This window comes from Xenopus laevis, chromosome 6S (genome assembly GCF_017654675.1).
Source record: "Xenopus laevis strain J_2021 chromosome 6S, Xenopus_laevis_v10.1, whole genome shotgun sequence".
NCBI lineage: Eukaryota > Metazoa > Chordata > Amphibia > Anura > Pipidae > Xenopus > Xenopus laevis.
The window spans coordinates 25,009,606-25,027,625 of NC_054382.1; the positions used below are offsets into that span (position 1 = coordinate 25,009,606).

The 18,020-nt window shown below is 37.5% G+C and overlaps 1 pseudogene; it reads left to right on the forward strand.

Annotated features, from left to right (window-relative positions):
* Window positions 1–18,020, forward strand: part of LOC108719673 — a 91,130-nt pseudogene that overhangs the window by 48,964 nt on the left and 24,146 nt on the right.

Genomic DNA, 18,020 nt, shown 5'->3' on the forward strand with positions numbered 1-18,020 from the left:
GTAAATATACCTCTTGTATGTGTTTAGGCTGTTTCAATTGTTATTGGAATATTTTTTTCATATACATTTCACTCATATATATAATCTCACTGTGATTAGCTATATAAAAGCATTATGTCATAAAATTCAAACTAGAATCATATACTTTAGGTATCTATGTTAACAAAAGTGGCAGTGCACATAGAGGAAAAGATGGAAACAGCAGGTGAATGCAAGGACTCGGGTAGACTTGGGCCAGATACAAAAGAATCGAATCAACCGTAAGTATAGTGCCTGAAGACTGGAAAACATTCTAGCATACCAACCAACATTTCGCAAAGAAAAAGAGTGCCAAAAATTAGCCCCCTAATTACCATGTTCATTTTACAAAATTTGGCAGGTAATGAAAGTTTGAACATATTTCTGTGTTTTTTTCAGTGATAATGTTTTTCAATGAAATGTTTTCCTTACATTGAAATAAGCTGGATGAGAAAATGAATGATACTAATCAGGGATAGTAATCATATTGGGGTTACTAAAATCAGTGGATTCCCCGGAATTATGATAAATGTGGAATTCCCATATGAACGTTTTATATGTATATACACTGGTTAGAAGCTAATAGAATTCGTTTCTGGCCTCTGTGGAACCTAATTCTATTAAATACATTTCTTTCTGCCTATGCATCTTCTTTCCCAGTGCCCTTTCATTGCAGTTAATGTAATTGTCCTCCTGAAAATAGACGTGATTCTCTAGAAAGTTGATAATGATCCTGAACTCAGTCTCAAGGTCGTACATGTCCTTGTCTTCTGCATGGAGAAGTGATTGCTTGGACTAGATATAAGAAACTAGTGGGCCGTGCCAGCAGCTAGATGGATGAAAGACCATGTGCTTTCGTCTGCCAGCCTACCAATATACTCATTGACAAAGCATTCACTATGTAGACTTTGTAAATTACTTAGGCACAAGATGTGCAAAACAAATGCATATATTGATGTATTAGACCAAGCTACAAATTCTTAACTGTAGAAGAGAAATTGAGAAACAAATTTGACTTTCATTGTCAAATCAAGGCTAAAGAAATGCTGTACTGTACCAGACAGGTTCAGTGCAAATCTGCTCCTGGGAGAAATAAAAGCAGCATATTTCACACATTTCCAATCTGTCTTCAAAGCTGTCTTTTTCTATAAGCTCTTATAAACTCTTATGCAGCAACGTTCAACAAAACCTGATGGAGTTTTAAATCCTATAATGTACTGGAGAACACAGAGAGCTCAAGCTGAATAAAGTTACGTTTTAGTTTTACATGAAGTGTTTTCACTTTCTTTTACTCTGCTGTCATTTCAGTATGTTCTGTTTCTGCTCTGTTGAGCACCCAAAAGGAACAAAGTCTGCTTTTGTAAACATGTGTATGGGATTTATTTATTTATTTTTGACAGATGGCATGTCTGATAGGTTACCCTGCAAGCATCTGACAGATAAATGTTATTTTCTTTTTGATATTAATTTTCAGGATGTTCAACTAAAAGTCAAAACTTATCTACTTGGAACGGACATGTCCAACTTCAAATATGATGATTTCATCTTTGTTTTACATATAATCAGCAGGTAATTTTAAGCATCATATTCACCATCATTAAAATCACCATTAATGTCTTTATTCATGTGTAGCATTACTGTCAAATTAAATCAATGTGATACTAATTTACTTGGTCTGTTTTCTGAACCGTAACCAATTATCTTGTTTTACAAAATTACAAATCCTACATTGACGTTTTGTTTTATCTGATATTTTTATTTAGAACAGCTGGAATGCAAAAAACAAATGTTTTTTAAATGTGACATTGTAAAGTAATATAAGCTGGAGCTAGGTATTTCCTTAAGTAATCTGTTCCTTTACAATACAAGCTCTGAGTAAAGGCAGGTAAAAAAGGGTGCATATTTCTTAACATTATATACATCTGTGAAATATAATAATAAAACTGCTGCATTTGGGCAGAAAATACACAATTATGGAAACAATAAAGGCTAAATTGTATTTCAAGACCTTAGAGATAAATAGAAATAAATTCAAGAAGAGGCTACAAAACAATAACCACCTGTTTGTATTTACTTTCAGGTTAATGCAGGTTGATGAAAAGTTTTGCGGGAGTAAATCTGAGGCTTTGCAGGAGTCCATTAGAAAACAGAGCATCAACTACTTTAAAAATGATCACAGGTAAATGTAATATCTGTTAGAATTCTGCCAAATTGGCTCAGCGACAGCTTCACTTCTTCCTGTTGTCTGCCCGAGCATTTGGAACAATAGAAAGGTGTTCATGAATTCAATTTGTCTGGCTCATTGGGGTTTTGGCAGGATACCCATGATGGGCACTAGTGATGGACGAATAAATGTGGCAGACACAAATTTGCGGCGAATTTCAGTGTTTCGCGTGTCAAAATTGACGCACGTCAAAATTATTTTGACATCCATTGCCTTCAATGCATTTTGCGCACATATTCACCCATCACTAATGGGCTCCTTAATTTGCCAAGAGATAAGTAAGCTGCTGGGTGCTGATAAATGTAAGAATTCATTGGAAGCTGCATCTTCTTTGTTGTACTCAGGTAGGTGTACATTGTTACCGTAATATAACTGAATTATCTGGTTTAATTTGGCATGTTTGCAGTTTGCACTGTAACATACAAAGAAGGTGCTGCTATCCTTTCTTCTCCCCAATAATTGACTTGTCAGGATTTAATTTATGCATTTATGTTGTCTTATAAAGTGCATAACATACATACTTTGAATACAAGTTGTAGCCTAAATTTGTAGCCTTAATTTAGGGGTTCTTTCTGGATTACTCGTGTGGCGACACATGGGGGCAAATTTACTAAAGGGGGAAGTGACTAACGCTGGCGAAAATAAACTGCATACACGTCCATTGAAATTCAAATTTGGCACCGTATGCAAATTAGCCTTCACTAGCGCAACTTCGGACCGCTCATCATAACTTCGCTAGCGCAACTTCGGAAATGTTCGGTAACTTGTGTGGAATTTGCGATGTCCTGACGAATCTATGCCTGGCGAAGTGCGGCGAAGACAACGCTGGCGGATCTACGGAGGTTAGTAAATTTGCCCCAACGTATTTTGTTGCTGGTGCACCTGCTTTGTATTTGGAACAACAACAGCATTTTACCTCATTTTAGTTGTAGTCCTTTAGTAAATAATACCGTATATACTCGTGTATAAGCCGACCCGTGTATAAGCCGAGGTACCTAATTTACCTAAGAAAACTGGAAAAATGTATTGACTCGTGTATAAGCCTAGGGGCCCCATGTCAGATTTCAAAATGTGAATGTGACCCGGCCGCAACAATTGGGGGACACTGGGCAGGTACCTGTTACTGTCTGTGACTGACTGTGTCGCCGCCCGGATTTCATGTTTGCTTCCCTCTGCCACCCCCATTTCATGTTTGCTTCCCTCTGCCACTTCCCCCCCCTGCCCTCCCCATCTGTCGCTCTCCCCACCCCGTCGCTCTCCCCACCCCGGCACTCACGTCTGCTGCTCTTCCTCTGTCCTTCCCTCTGTCACAGTAAAACGTGACCCGGCCCCAGCAGGACTGCCTGTGACTGCCTGTGTCGCCGCCCGGAGCAGGTCCAGGAGCTCCGGGCGGCGCGTCCTTCCCTGCCGGCGTTCGCTTTCAAAATGGCGGCGCCCATGGCCGCCACGTGGGTAGCGGCCGGCGCCGCTACCCACGTGGCGGCCATGGGCGCCGCCATTTTGAAAGCGAACGCCGGCAGGGAAGGACGCGCCGCCCGGAGCTCCTGGACCTGCTCCGGGCGGCGACACAGGCAGTCACAGGCAGTCCTGCTGGGGCCGCGGAAAGGTATGACCCGCGTATAAGCCGAGTTTGAGTTTTTCAGCACATTTTGGGTGCTGAAAAACTCGGCTTATACGCGAGTATATACGGTACCTAACAATTACAATGCTTTAGGGATTATGGTGCATATTCTCATTATTTGGAGAAATATCTAGTGGGTTTTCAAATCTCTATAATGCTGAAAAGGTTTACATTTATTTCAAAGAGTTGACTATATGCTGTGCATGGAAATGTAATTCAAATAATTTTTGTTTTATATCTTGAAAACATTTTAATGGTTAAAATGTTTCTAAATGTATTAAATGTTGCATTTTGTCACTATTCAATTCATACATACCCTTTCCCCCAAAGTATTTCTACTTACTGATGTTTCATTTAGAAAATTAAAGGGAAAATAAATTAAACAGATGCTATTCAGTAAGGGGCAGATTTATCTAGGGTTGAATTTCAAAGTAAAAAACACTTTGAAATTCGACCATCGAATTAAAATACTTCAACTTCGAATATCAAAGTCGAAGGATTTTTTTTACAGAATTTGGCAATCGAACGATCGAAGTAAAATAGTTTGCACAATTAAAATCCTTAGATCGATCGCTGAAATCGTTCGAATCGTTCGATTCAAACTATTTCACAGATCGATCTAAGGATTTTCCTTCGACCTCTAAAGACTGCTCTAGAAAGTCCCCATAGGCTAACATAGCACTTCGGCAGGTTTAATTTGAATTTAAGTATGAAGTCGAAGTGTTTTTTAAAGAGTCAGTACTTTGATTATCGAATGGTCGAATATTCTAACGATTTTTACTTCGAATCAAAGTCGAAGTAAATTCTAAGTCGTAGTATCCTATTCGATGGTTGAAGTATCCAAAAAATTACTTTGAATTTAGAATTTTTTTACTTCGAAAAATCCCTCTAATTCACTTCGACCCTTGATAAATCTGCCCCTAAGTGTCATAATGTCTGGGTGGATACTTTGAATGGGGAGTGACTGTTACAATAAAGTTTCTATATATCTTGAGGACTAAGGTAAATCCTAAAAACCTAACAAACAGCAGAATTCGAAACCTATTCTTACAGTCATAGCTCTTCTGTTCCAAATTATTGGTTTCATCTAGAACTGAAATTGATTTTCTAGCATTCCCCTGTCAAAAATGATAGATTTTCACATACTTAGCTGTGACTGCCTATGCTGGAATTTGATTTTTCACAGCAAGAAGTGATTATAAATGGTTATGTGCGATATTCTGCATTTTCATAATCTAGGATTTGAACTTTTATATATTACATTGGTTTATTTTATAATACACAAGAGCTATTTATATTATTAGTCATGTTATAATACTTAAAAACTGTTACCATCACAGATCAGTTTTTCAGTTTATCAGAATATGTTCACTATTCATTTTTGTTGCATTTAGAATATTAATGGGCTTTGTGTTGATTAAACTTAACACAAAGCAGTTTGAAGAGGAAATGACTCATTCATAAAAAGTGTATTAATCCTTAAATCATGATTCTTGCTTGATAAAAAGTTTGTTCTAAATATTAATGTGTCGGCTCAAAAGATTTTCCCCATACTTACTGACTTTTTAATCAGAAGCTAAGCTTTCCAATTTTAATGAAATGTATTGAATAAAACTATATGTGATTTTATTGCTGAAAGCTAACCAAATGCTGTGAGATTAGCAAAATTCTAAGACAGTTGTGATCATAGAAAAAAAATACAGCCCTAGCTGGCTTTACTTGCAGAATGTAGAAAATACATACCATTAGCACAGGACAGTTCAGAGATAGACCAACATAATAAGAAAGAAGGCCTTTAAGAATAAGTTAGGCAATCTACACAGGTAGGCTAGGGACCATGCACCCAGAATTACTTGGGAGAACCCATACGGTTTCACAGAATGCATACTGTGGCTAAGCAATAGTCTACTTGTTATATATATATATTTATATGTATTTTCCAAAACATATGTAAGATGTTTGTAGAATTAAAAAGGTATTTTGATTAATGCTTTATATCATAAGCTGGCATTTTGTGCACTTTCCCTAGACATTATCTTTTATGTTCTCTACAGAGAAAGGCCTACTAAATATATCTCTATAGTATAATCCTCCTAACAATAAAACTCTGTGGATAGTTAAAAATGTTTCAGTCTAGCAGAAGACATTTCAAATTGTAGCTTTCATTATGATCATTTAGGTGTAAACTATCAGAGTGGCATATTGAAGGCTACCTTAATGGAATGCTCCAAAGCTATCACAGCTGGCAGACTTCCCAGGAATTCTGTTTCCTATTAGGTATTACTTGTCAGTAACTTAGATACAATGTCAAGCTGGTCCAAGGGGAGACAATGCTCCCTCTAGGTCTAGGCACTCACTCCTGTACAAGGCATAGTAAAACCCATAATGGGAACTATCACGAAAATGAAAATGTAATATAAGCTTCAGCATACTGAAATAAGAAACTTTGTAAATACAATCAATTGCATTGTTTCTGAAATAATCAAGTTTGTCTTCACTATTCCTCTCTCAGCATCTGTTTCTCTTCATTCTGTCTTCATGCAGCAGTTGGGTGTCAGATATTCATTGACAGATCCAATATATCTTATAGGGGGGTTTCCTTTCCTAGCAGAGGTATTAGAGCTCACTCAAATAACTGAATCCAGTACAAACAAAATCTGCATGTAGAGAGACCTAATGGGGCAAATTTACATAGGGTCGAATATCGAGGGTTAATTAACCCTCGATATTCGACTGCCGAATGTAAATCCTTCGACTTTGAATATCGAAGTCGAAGGATTTACCACAATTCCTACAATCGAACGATTCAAAGGATTTTAAACCATCGATCGAAGGATTTTCCTTCGATCAGAAAATTGTTAGGAAGCCTATGGGGACCTTCCCCATAGGCTAACATTGGCCTCGGTAGGCTTTATTTGCCGAAGTAGGGGGTCGAAGTATTTTTTAAAGGGGCAGTACTTCGACTATCGAATGGTGGAATAGTCAAACGTTTTTTAGTTTGAATCGTTCGATTCAAAGTCGTAGTCGAAGGTCGAAGAAGCCATATTCGACCATTCGAAATTCTAAGTATTTTTTCTTCTATTCCTTCACTTGAGCTAAGTAAATGGGCCCCGATGTCTAGTGAGCTCTAATACATCTTCTATACAAAAGGAGACCCCCTATAAGATATATTGGATCTAACTGTCAATGATCATCTGACACCCAACTGCTGCATGAAGACAGAATGAGGAAGAACAGATGCTGAGAGAGGGATAGTGAAGATAAACTTGATTATTTCAAAAACAGTTTAGAATTTTTCATTGATTATATTTAGAAAACTTTCAGTATGCTGAAGCTTATATTAAATTTTCATTTTCGCGATGTTCCCCTTTAAGTATATAGCTGGAAATGCATACTGCTAGGCTTCTGTTTATCCATAACACTATTATGTTCTCAACCTTTCTTTTCTCAGCTATAGATAATAGAAAATAATTTACTATATTATGCTGCCTCATTTTTTTCTTGTATTAGAAAAAGAATAAACTAATTATGCATCTATGCCTTCATCACTTCTTATTTGCATTAAACAGTTACAATCTTAAAAGCAGTCATTCTCAAACTGTTAGGCCAGTTGTGATGGGGCCTAAGTGGACCCCTTATTGCCCATACGTGGCTTTATAAATATGTGTAAATAGGAATATAGGTATGGGGGTCCGCTATCCGAAACCCTGTTGTCAAGGAAGCTCCAAATTATGGGAAGGCCATCTCCCATAGACTCAATTTTAATAATTTCATATTTTTAAAAATGATTTCCTCTTTTCTTTCATAATAAAACAGTACCTTGTATTTAATCCCTACTAAGATATAATTGATCCTTATTGGAGTAAAAACAATCCTTTTGGGTTTATTTAGTGTTTAAATAATTTTTTAGTAGACAGAAGTATGAAAATCCAAATTATGGAAAAAAAACCCTTATCCTTAAATCCCCAGATTCCGAGCATTCTGGATAGCAGGTCCCATGCTTGTAGTAGATGTCTATTCTTATGAATTTAAGCTTTACTATGTTTATTTAGTTTAGCAGAAAAGTTACCTGTCAATCTACAAAGTTATCTACTAAGTTAACCACCTACATTAGTCATGCTGTGCTGTACACCCATGGGATCTAAAGTCTCTGAGTTTTTATGAAAGTTTAATGATTCCTATTTTACTTTGTATTTGGTGAAGTGCATGGGCTGCATTTAGAAAGTCAGTACATTTTCATAGCCTTTAACACTCAAGCCTGCTCACCACTTCCCTTGAATTACTGATTATTTTTTAGCCTGTTCAAGACAGTACTATGATATCAATGATTTATTTATGTTCGGCACCAAACAGATTATGCATGAGGTGTTCTCGGAAATTAACTGTTAGCAAGGTTTTTTTTACAGCCCGATTCGTGATTTGAAAAACAAATTTTTATTTTTCAGAACACGCCTTGAAGAACTAAGGATGTTCCTTGAAAATGAGACCTGGGAACTTTGTCCTGTTAAGTCAAGTTTTAGCATTTTGCAACTACATGTAAGTGATTTGCTTCCAGTGTATTATTTTTTCTCTAATTTCCTTTTTGCTAAAATCAGACTCTTATTTATAGGACGCGTTTAAACTAGCTAATTTTATTGCTCATTAATAAAAGCAAAGCTGGGCTATATCTGAGATAAATTGAGCACTCAGGTATGCTACATTGCTAATTTAAATAAACAGATTCTTGCTGTGAGATTATTGCATTTAGGCTGAGGGCACACAAGCAGTTGGTATGCTTCTCTCCACCTAATGAACATTAATGAGGCGGAGAGAAGCGTTTGCACTGAAATCAGCATTCCTGTATCCAAATTTAAAACATTTGTATCCGCCTGTGTGCAAATGCGTGGAGCAGAGATCGGCCTGAGGAACGTGAAAGCAGGAAATTTAAAGCCAATCTTCACTCCGCTCAGCTCTGAGTAGCCGCACACAAGTAAAAACTGTTCTTTTAAATATATCACTGATTTCAGTGCATCCGCTTCTCTCCTCCTCGTTAATATTCATTGGGTGGAGAGAAGCGGAGGAAACACGTGTGCCCTCAGCTTTATTCTACTGGGCTTTTTATTTGATAGGAATAAGGTAAACATAGTTAAAGAAATGAACATTAATGAGGCGGAGAGAAGCGTTTGCACTGAAATCAGCATTCCTGTATCCAAATTTAAAATAACAGTATCCGCCTGTGTGCAAATGCGTGGAGCAGAGATCGGCCTGAGGAACGTGAAAGCAGGAAATTTAAAGCCAATCTTCACTCCGCTCAGCTCTGAGTAGCCGCACACAAGTAAAAACTGTTCTTTTAAATATATCACTGATTTCAGTGCATCCGCTTCTCTCCTCCTCGTTAATATTCATTGGGTGGAGAGAAGCGGAGGAAACACATGTGCCCTCAGCTTTATTCTACTGGGCTTTTTATTTGATAGGAATAAGGTAAACATAGTTAAAGAAATGAACATTAATGAGGCGGAGAGAAGCGTTTGCACTGAAATCAGCATTCCTGTATTTGCATTTAAAAAACAGTATCCATCTGTGTGCAAATGCGTGGAGCAGAGATCGGCCTGAGGAACGTGAAAGCAGGAAATTTAAAGCCAATCTTCACTCCACTCGGCTCTGGGTAGGCACACACGTAGAAACAGTTCTTTTAAATATATCACTGATTTCAGTGCATCCGCTTCTCTCCTCCTCATTAATATTCATTCGGTGGAGAGAAGCGGAGGGAACACATGTGCCATCAACTTTATTCTGCTGGGGTTTTTATCCCAAAGCAGCTACATAATAAAATAATCATAATTGAAATCCCTTTCTATGAAGGCTAACATAGCTCTCTCAACCTTAGGGGTAATTAGCACTTTCCAGCTTGCATATTTAGCATTTGCATTCCCAGATGAAATGGGGATTTTGCCTATTTTGGTGTTACATGCCTTGGTGCAGATTCACTAAGCTTCGTAGTTGCGCCAGCGTCCGCTTCGCCGCACTTTGGCAGGCGTATTTTTGCCAGCGCTACGCAAATTCACTAAAATCCGAAGTTGCGCTCAGGGGAAGCGTAAGCTTGCGAAGTTGCGCTAGCGTTAATTCGCCATGCAAAGCGAAGTTACGCTAGCAATTCCTAATTTGCATAAGGTGCCAAATTGAAGTTACAATGGAGGTATATGTAGCAGCACTACACAAGCCTGGGAAACCTTCAAAACAGCAATCAAAGTTTTTATTTTGCCCTACACATGTGCCCACTGTATAGTTAAGGTGCCATGAGTCAGGAAATGTAGGGGGGAAGGAGGGTAGCCCCAAAAATTTTTTCGATCTTTTTCAGCCTATCACCCATAAAAAAAGAAAAAACGCCAGCGTTTTTTGGGACTTAGAAAAATTTTGAACTTTTTTTGAAGCAATCCCTATCTACTCTATTACACTTCGCCTGGTCTGAGGTGGCGAAGGAAGTCTGGCATAAAAGATAGCGTTCAGAATAATTCGCACGTCAGTGATTTTGCGTAGTTACGTCCGTTGCGCAAATTCTCCAGGCGTAAGGGTGCGAAGTAACACTAGCGAATTTACGCGTTTAGTGAATTTGCCCCTTGAGTCTAGGGTCCTTGTAGGCCGTTTAAAACTGTCCATATTGACCTCTGTAACCCCATGTCAAATATCCATCCTAACATCCCCAACCAAAGTACAGCATTATCTACTCCTCTAAACAGGTTTAAAACCGACATTTGTTAACTACCACTTTGGGGTAATGCCCTGTTTCCAAACTGCTGATTTTTGGGCCCCAAAGGGCAATAAACAGATGTAGAGCAGTTGCAGACTGAAAGGACCTTTCTTACGTAAAAAAGCAACTTAAGGCACTGAGTGTAATTTTCCACTTCCAATATCTCCAACTCAGACACACTTTACAGAATTTGAGACATTGCTACTTCTCAAATGTAGCAATCCACTTGAAAAGCAATTGGAATTATCTCTGGTGAACAAGTAAGTGTCAAGGTTATATTAACTGAACATTTGAGGTTTTACTCGAAGAGCAAACTTAATAAACTAGTGAAAGGAAGTGGTTATCCTACAACCAACTGATATCGGACAGGGACAAACTCACACAATCTGGATTTTTACATAGAATACAATTGACGCGTGTATGCCTGCAATCTAATGGGTCATAGAGACAATGATAACTGCCACAGAATCATTTTTGGAATTACATTTTTATTGTAATTCAGCAAAATCAGATTATCCATATAGGTCATATAAAACCTTTCTTTCTGTTTCCATAAGAGCGATTGTTTTTATTTATTCTTTTTTGTATTTGTTCGAGCCTTGTTCCTTTTCATAGGCAATTGTCTCCGTTTCATGGAATATGGTCAATTAAACTATAAATTGGTCTTTAGACACAGTGATGAAGCCCATATTATTATTTTTTTTGTTAAATGTAGGGGTGAATTAGAGAGAGACGGGCGAATCATGCATTTGCTTTCTTTCTTTGTACATGCTTTATGATTACAAGATGATATTAAGATATGATTTTTATAGCTTCAAAACAGGCTTGTTTATTACTGTGACAATATAAGCAGCTATTGCTTCTGCAGGAAATAAATGCTGTTGCAAACACATCATCTTCACTCGGTTAAAAATATCTTTGGTGTGAATGACGCTTGCATTTTAAGGAGCATTAAAGCTTAGCAAAATCCAAAATGGGGAGCTACTGTATCAACTTTGGTGGCCTGGATCATTACTGCTATTGAGATGCTGAACCTGGTGCAATAAGTTCAGTATATAAAATATGACATTACGAGCCATAGGTATTTTTAGGATTTGGTTCTCCTTTAAATTTTATTAGTGTAAATAATTTCACAATTTCAAAAAGGGCATTGTAATAATAAACATATAAAGTAGAAAGAGATATGCGAAAGGATGGAAAGGCGGCACTCCGGTTAAAAAGAAAAAGGTGGTTTATTACAACAGGTCATAGACTGACATCACCTGACGCGTTTCCAGAGCAACTTCCTTAAAGCCTATTAAGGGAGTTGCTCCCGAAACGTGTCAGGTGATGTCGGTCTGTGACCTGTTGTAATAAACCACCTTTTTCTTTTTAACCGAAGTGCCGGCCTTTTGCATTGTAATAATAGCTGCAAAGTTTGCAGGTTAGAAACTCAAAACAGTCAACGAGTTGAATTCACTGGTCACCTGTTTAATGCCAAACTTTGATTTGCTGCAGTGGGTTAGTAGACCTGATACTGACAAAGTAGCTTATTAAATTAAATATTACGTTATATTTTAAGACTAGCTACCTAATTTAACTACAGAGTTTGTGGCAAACATCATGTATTATCCAAATGGTGTTGATGGCTAGATAAACTATATTTCTGTCCAAAAAATATTTTGACTTTCTTCCCCTTCTTCCTTCGTCTCTTTAGTTTTACTTGTACTTGGCTTTGAGACTCTTTTGACTTTGCCTTCTAGCTTGTTTTGAAGCTTGGCTAGTGTTGCAGCTCATCCCTGAGCATGTTGCTGACAGCAAGGATGAATGTAATAATATACTTCATATATCTTGCGCCATTTCCAAGACTGGTACAAAGTCACCCTGTGCTTATGCTAAAGCATTTATGAGTAACATAATCTTTCTGGAACACTTCTGCCAGTGTGCAGTTTGATATGATGTTATTTATTGGGCTACTGTTGTAGAATGAAATTGTTATAAGTAATGATGACCACAAAATAGTTCACAGCACGTTTAGGAGAAGTCTCTTTATGCTCATATTGGATTATGAAACCTCATTCCGGGTCTTTGTCAAAAGCCAAAATTTGAAACCAAATATGAGCAGGAAAAATATGAAAAAACATAGGGGCAAATTCACTAACCTGCGGAGTTGCGCTAGTAGTGGAGGAATAATATCCATTCTGTATAAAGACATTTTGAATTCCTCGATTTCTTCCCTTCCAACTTATTCTAAGCAATGGGGAAGAGAATTGGGTACTATGGTAGATGAATCTACATGGCTGCAAGTTTGGACAAATACGTCTAAGATCTCAACGAATGTTTTGGCTCAAGAAACATTATATAAGGTAATATCTGGATGGTATATGGTCCCCACGTACTATGCTTCATATTTGGTGGCAATGTAGACAGGCGTTCAGATTTTGGTCCAGAATATTTACATTGATTGATTCCATTATGGGGATCAGGCTTCGAAAAGATCCCCTGATGGTGTTACTTAACACGACTATTCCAGCTCCAAATAAGTATCATCGCGAACTCATACAATTTATCTTTACAGCAGCGAAACAGACTATTGCTACGTCCTAGAAAAAGTGTTCAATTCCTATAATCATGTTCAGGCTCAAAATGAACTGGATTATGGTAAATGAGAGAATGTTGAGTATTACTGCAGATAATTATAATGTTTACACCAAAATCTGGACGCCTTGGATATCATACACCAGGTTATAATAAATATGTTGGATGCAACCTTTCTGGTTTAATTTTCTATAATTGAATAAGTGTAGCAAATGGGGAGATTGGATGGAGTTGACACCTACGGGATGATACTTTGCATGGTTTTATATACTGCATTAGGAGCAATACTGTAACTTCATATTAAACATGGACACAGAAACGGTTGTTTAAGTTCATTGGTTTAATTTTTGTTAATGAGCAATTTCCAATACTAGAATATTCTGATTTATGCTGTATAACTGTGACATATGATGGAAAAAAGTTTTTTCTTTCTTCACCCTCAGGGTATTTGAATCTGCTGGGAATGTCCTCCTCTGCGTAGGAGAGTATCCATTATCTGAAAGTAAAAATGTACAAAAAACAGCTATGACGAAAATGAATGCTGTAATGTTGTCAAATAAAAAAGTTTTAAAAGAAAAGTGTATTTGGGAAAGGTTTTATTGGAATTCCAGCTGTAAAAATGCTGCCAAAATGGGTGGAATGTGAAGTGGTGGAGATGGGTATACAAGAGAATGAATCAAAGGTCAGAAACAAGCACCAAAGATTTGAAAATGAGGGTTGAAATGGAAGACAACTTAAAGAGCAAGTAATCTTGAGGGAGAGAAGAGGTCAGGATACAATGGGGATGTGAGTTGCAATTATTCAGATTTAAAGATGCCTTGATTCACTTTCCCCAAAATAAGGCCTACTGGCATAAGATTTATACTTTTAACTTTGTTTGTGTTTTGTGGATGCAAGATAATATTGTTGTTTTGTATTTTTACCTGCAATGCAGAGCATTCCAAAATATTTCAAAATCCAATCATAATCTTGCAAAGTAGTATGTGCAGCTGCAACTGTGGCCTTTTGTTATTTCTAAATGTTATTTTTATTTGCTCTTCGTTGCTTTTTTCTCAAATTACTATTGCAGACTATTGTTTTTTTTATCTTTTTCAAATATAAAAAAATGATGTTAGCATTTTCTTTCTTTTTCAGTATGAATCAGATGAGCTAGTAAAGGAATATTATAGCGAAAGTGATGTCCCTGATGAGCTGAAGAGAGATTATATTGATGAGCAGACAGGAGATGCTCCCACAAAAAGTTACGATTATTGATGTATGGCAGCGCACTCCAGACCACATTCAATAGTCACCAACACCGCAGTCGCTTGTTAAAAAGATAAATTTTATTTGAACATTAGGCTAAAAAGCGTCTGAGGTCTGACGCGTTTCGTGTTCACACACTTCCTCAGAGACCTAGAGGTCTCTGAGGAAGTGTGTGAACACGAAACGCGTCAGACCTCAGACGCTTTTTAGCCTAATGTTCAAATAAAATTTATCTTTTTAACAAGCGACTGCGGTGTTGGTGACTATTGAATGTGGTCTGGAGTGCGCTGCCATACATCAATAATCGTAACTTGGCGTTTATTTCTTGGCGACGGACTCGGGGCGGCTGCACCCGGGTCACAGCAGAAATCCGGTAAGCTAAATACCAAATTGGAGATTGGGGATATCAAAGTTGGGGATGGTTTTTCTCTCTCCCCCCTTCCTTAAGTGAGAGGCTCGGGGCATTTGGCACCTGAGCCAGTTTAACTGAATGGTGAGAAAAATTTGAAGTTTACAAACACTATTGAATAAGCTTATACCGGATTTCACAACTCTCTGCATGAGTGTGAAATAAATTAACTCCCACAAAAAGTTAACATGGTTGCTGTATTCAGTGACTCACTTATAATGTGTGTGTGCTCTTCCTACAGCAGCTACTGCCCACTAGCACTATTTGGCCCAGATAGGTCACCATGTCCCACTACACTAACAAAATCAAACCTCTTCCCAGTCATACGCATCATTATCACATTTCTTTCCACTGAAATTATGTGTTGTGATGATGGTCAATGTATGGTTTGTGATTTCAAAACTTTTGTGAAAGTGAAAAATGGAATGACAAAATCCTTCATCACACTGTTTGTCCATATATAAACTTTACTGCCAAAAAATTTAAAATTGTATCTACAGATCAGTATTTATTCAAAGCTAAGAACCTCTTGTCTTCCTGTATCACACAATTAAATGCATTTGGGCATCACCATTTGCGTCCTCAGGTCAGAATTAATACAAACTTTTTGTGTTTTCACACTAAATTCTTTGAGCACAGCACAATTTGTAGTCTGCGCTGGCCTCAATTTTTGAGGGGACATTGATCAGCAGAAATGGGGTTGCGAAGTACCGCTAGAGTCTATCTCCTTCACTATCGAATATACGCCAGTGACCGTTCACCGTAAATAGGCGAAGTACCGCATTTTTGCCCACTATGTGACTTCACCCTTTAGTAAATTTGCCCCCAAATCTTCCTAACACCAGGCGTTAGGGAGCAAAGTACCGCTAGAGTCTATCTCCTTCGCTAGCGAAGTTATGCCAGCGACCGTTAGTAAATCGGCGAAGTACTGCATTTTCGCCCGCGTTAGTCACTTCGCCCTTTAGTAAATTTGCCCCCAAATCTTCTTATAACCATCCCACCAAGTTTATCACGTGACATTAAACAAAAAAAGCAGATTTTCATCTTAAAAGGTTATTGCTCAGTGTAAAACATTCCAATGCATGTAAAACATTTACAGTTTTATAATTTGCTTTATATTTCCTGAACAACACCTGTGTGTGTACAAAACACCTCATTATCATGTTAATTTTGTGACAACACCAACAGGTGCTGATTAATGCGCTATAGAAATTAAGTTAAAATTAATATATCCCTAAAAATGAAGGCTCATCTCAGCATTTGCCATATAAATATTAATCATTGTGGCTGTTAGTAATCCCAGCTTATAATAGTGCAGATAGATTTTAAGAAAACTCATTAATGCAAAATGCTCTGAAAACCCTCACTGGCAGCACCCACAACTTGTTGGCATCTTATTTGTGCCTAATTCTCAGTTTCTCAATAATCATGAGTAAAAAAACATATTGAAAGTAAAACAGTTTTAATATTTCATTGTTTAATATTTTTCCCCAAAGTTTAAGGGGGTTATTTACTAAAACTAAATTTTTCTCACTTTATTAAAAAAAATTTCAACCAAACTCCCAAACCTGAATCCCCTTAATTTACCAATCAAACTTCTCCAAAAAATTGGTATAACAAAAAATTGATACAAAATCAAGCATCAATTCAAATCATGTGACTTTTGTAATTGTCAATACGAAAACTCGAATTTGTCAAATTGTCACGCCGAAAACTTGAAATTATTGGATTATTGAACAAAAACCAGCACAAACAGCCCAAAAGTTTAGAGTATCCTAAAAGTAAAATACATGTTCCACTTGTTAAAGGGGCCATCTGCCATTTACTTCTACATGATTTTAACAGGTTTTTCCCCTATAAAAACTCGACCAGAAAAATTTGAGGTTTAATAAAAAGGCACCTTCATGTTTCATAGTAGGATTTGTGCCTGGTGCTCCAAATTATGATAAAACCTCTGGCCTTAGAAACAGTAGGCCAATTAAATACCGAGTACAATCGAACTTGTCTTTTTATGAACTCCCCTAGCTCAGCCCATTCCAGGTTCAGCTATGCATGCTACCTTTGATAGGCTACTGTTCCAGACAGGGAGTGGGTTGGAGTGGGTTTCATTGGGGATGGCATGATGATATTTTGCGGCAGGCAAGTGACATCAGGGGGCAGAAATAGGACACAATGGTCATGGTTGGCTGAATGGCTCATCAGTCAGAGCAGAGTCCTGTCCAGGTTTCAGACTTGTGACTGAACCCCCTTGTTACCTGACTGTCCAATTGAAAACTGTGCAGTTGGTAACCCTAGGCTCAGGTAACAAGACTTTTTTTAAAGTTCATTCAGAGTCCAAAAAAGGCTGCAGTTGTCCAGTCCAAGACCTGCGATTGTGGTCTTTATTATACTGTGCGGATGTAGGAGATACACTACCCACCCCGACCTTGCACTTCATTCTGAGACACAAGGTAGGAGCAGAAGGAAGTGCAAAACAGATTGGGGTCCTGTATGTAGGGGGTTATTTATCAAAGTCCGAATTTATCTCAGTATTTTCTGCAAAACTCAGATCAAATCCACTCTGTTTTTTTATGCTTATTTATTATTACATTTTCCCGAAATTTAGCTTTGCAGGAAAAAATCAGTAAATTTTTTTGGATTATTTCAATTGCACAAATCCAGTACACATCAAAAAAATCATTGGGACTTCTCCCATTAACTTATATGCAACCTCGACAGGTCTGAGATGCTGGATTTTCAGATTCTGACTTTTCCATCCTCAGGGTTTAATAAATGCCGAAAAATTCGTGATTTTTTTAAAAGTCCGATTTTATAACAAAAAAATCGCAATTTTTTTCATGATTTTTGCATTCAGAGTTTAGTAAATAACCTACTTGGTGTCTGCCCTAAGACAGGGCTGAGGTTAGTGTCCTGGCACTGCACTCACCAATGGATTTCTCATGGTGAAAATCTAATTTTTAGCTGAAAATTACAGTTCTCTGCATAACATCTGAAATAATCTACTATCTCCTAGACCTCTAAACAAGCTTTTTCTTTCTTGCTGCTCTGAATGTTTTATAATATTGATTTTTTTTCCCCTGCCATATAGCATTTCAAGGGAAACTCTGAGAAGCCAAAAGAGATCAGATTATAGTTTGAACAAGGCCAATGCTCCGATTTTAACCAACACTACACTGAATGACTACTTTCCTAGTATTTT